This window comes from Pinus tabuliformis, chromosome 1_2, assembly GCF_031772625.1.
Source record: "Pinus tabuliformis cultivar Carrire ecotype Pingquan chromosome 1_2, CPIR1, whole genome shotgun sequence".
Taxonomy (NCBI): Eukaryota; Viridiplantae; Streptophyta; class Pinopsida; order Pinales; family Pinaceae; genus Pinus; species Pinus tabuliformis.
The window spans coordinates 814,941,490-814,944,445 of NC_142298.1; positions in this window are offsets into that span (position 1 = coordinate 814,941,490).

Here is a 2,956-nt window from a genome sequence, read left to right on the forward strand (position 1 = left end):
CTATGGTTGACTATTTTTAGACTTGAAATGGATAAAGTTATGTATCTCACCCTCTACAATCTATTCTCATCATTTGTTCATTTAGAGTTAAATTTCCCAAATTTCATCCCTCATTAAGTGACAAAATTTTGTTTATCTTCCATAGTGCCATGGATTCTTTATGGGGATTGAAGAGTGGATATTATGTTTTCATATCCATCTCCATTAAAAGGATTAACTAACATGCTACTAAATTGAAGAGATACTATATTAAAAAAAGACCCACAAAACTAGATTATGACTAATGAGGTGTTAGCATTTTAATCTTCCATTAGTCACTTAATACATATTTATGGGTTCCATGTTCTCCTTCCCCCTCGTAAAACATTTGTTAATTTTGTCTTTATCGATCTTACCCATATGTTAAGTGATTTTTTCATTTAATTTTCTTTCACTTCAATTTAGTTTTTTATTGTTATGAGATAGATCTACTATGAATCATTTGTTTGACATGTGTGTAGGATCCAAGAGACCGTGATAGGAATTGACCTTTTTAATCGTACTCCTCTAGCTCAAAATTTGTATTGGGAAAGCATCCATAAGTATTTATTCATATTACAACTAAAATTCATCATTTTAACTTGTTAGGGCTACTTAACTTCTTTGGGTAAGGGTAAAATAGTTTTCTCATTTATGTTTGTGCTTTAATAATTCCAATCCACTACCATGGAAAAATCCAATCCCTTTGTAATGGATTATTCCCATCCATAAGACCGATAGTCCTTTTAGTAGGAACAATTTCTTATTTTTTTTAAAAGAATTTGTCCACCCTTATAATAAGAGCGATTCATGTTTATCATTTGAGAAGTTTTAGCTAACCCTTGGGTAGTGAAAATGTATTTTTTGAAGTGTCATCCATCCCTTTTCTTGATAACAATTTGTGAATTCTTTTCACAAGGGATCATCTAAACCTTCTATAAAGATCAATCTAGCATTATTTTTAGTGTGGTGAGAATAAATATGAAGAAAGATGGGGATGTATATTTGAAGGAGAAATTGACCCTTTTATAGTAGCAAAATGAGCATATATATGTAGAAAGGTTGTAAGTCCTCTCCAATAGTATAAATTTATGAAGGCTTTTCACAAATTATTGACTGACATTATTAATAATAATATTCATAATATATATCTAGAAGGGTTAGCCATCTTTTCTTGTAGTAATAATAATAGTCACATATAGAAAGGTTAGCTATATTTTCTAGTAATAAAATTTTGGGAATCCTTTTTACAAAAGACCGATTGACTGCTTAAGTAAGATCAAATTATGAAGTGTTAATTAAACTTTCTCAGGAAATGAGATGAGAATATATAAGTACAAGGGTTGACCATCCCTTCCAACTGTACCAACTTATGAATTATTTTTAGACATTTTCATTACTCCTTGTACTTGAGCAATTTGGGATTATTATTTTGAGAAGTTTCGACTAACTCTTCCCTATATGATAATGATAATCAAGCTAAAGATAATGGAATTATTAAAATTCATATATATTTAAGTCATCACTAAAGTGAAGATATAAGGATTGGTCATCCCTAATTTCTCAACTTTTTTTTTGTACACACATTTTATATTAATAAAAGGACTTTACATTGATAACATGCTTATCCAAAAAGACTAATCTAGGAGTGTAAACATCTAACCAAATATCTTTGAATAACATTTTATATTAATAAAAAGACTTTACATTGATAACATGCTTATCAAAAAAGACTAATCTAGGAGTGTAAACATCTAACCAAATTTCTTTGAGTAGCATCAAAGCTTCCAAAAACTAGAAACGAGTTTGATCAACATTGACCACTGGTTTTACAAAGCAATACAAAGGAAGATAACTATATATGTTCCAACACCAAAAGGAGGTGAAATACTAAGTGCCGTAATACAAAACTATACCAGAAAATTTTATAATCATTATAGTAAGACATAAGATTAACAAAAACCACCACCTGTTAGCCTTCTTTATGTTATGAATATCGTCTGTTAACGGTTCTGGATACTAACAACATACTGGGGGTCTCCCTGATGTGAATTCCCAATTAGACCTCACATCGTTTGGAGTAGGAGCCCCATCCGGGGGTATCGGCCTGACTACTACAACACAAATGTTTGTCTTGGTTTCGACAAATAACATAAGAGATTATATACATAACCCTTATACAAGCAAGTAAATTGACATTGATAACATGCTTATCCAAAAAGACTAATCTAGGAGTGTAAACATCTAACCAAATATCTTTGAATAACATCAAAGCTTCCAAAAATTAGAAACAAGTTTGATCAACATTGGCCACTGGTTTACATTAATAAAAGGACTTTACATTGATACATGCTTATCCAAAAAGACTAATCTAGGAGTGTAAACATCTAACCAAAATATCTTTGAATAACATCAAAGCTTCCAAAAACTAGAAATGTGTTTGATCATCAACATTGACCACTGGTTTACAAAGCAATACAAAGGAAGATAACTATATATGTTCCAACACCAAAAGGAGGTGAAATACTAAGTGCCATAATACAAAACTATACCAGAGAAAATTTTATAATCATTATAGTAAGACATAAGATCAACAAAAACCACCACCTGTTAGCCTTCTTGATGCTATGAATATCGTCTGTTAATGGTTCTGGATACTGACAACATACTGGGGGTCTCCCTGATGTGAATTCCCAATTAGACCTCACATCGTTTGGAGTAGGAGCCCCATCCGGGGTATCGGCCCGACCACTATAATACAAATGTTTGTCTTGGTTTCGACAAATAACATAAGAGATTATATACATAACCCTTAAACAAGCAAGTAAATTGACATTGTGAAACACCGATTGTAATGTGTAAAAGGAGACATTCATGAGGGGGGAGACAAAAAGTGAGCTTCAAGAAGGAAGTAATAGTACTAACCTTAGAGAGACAC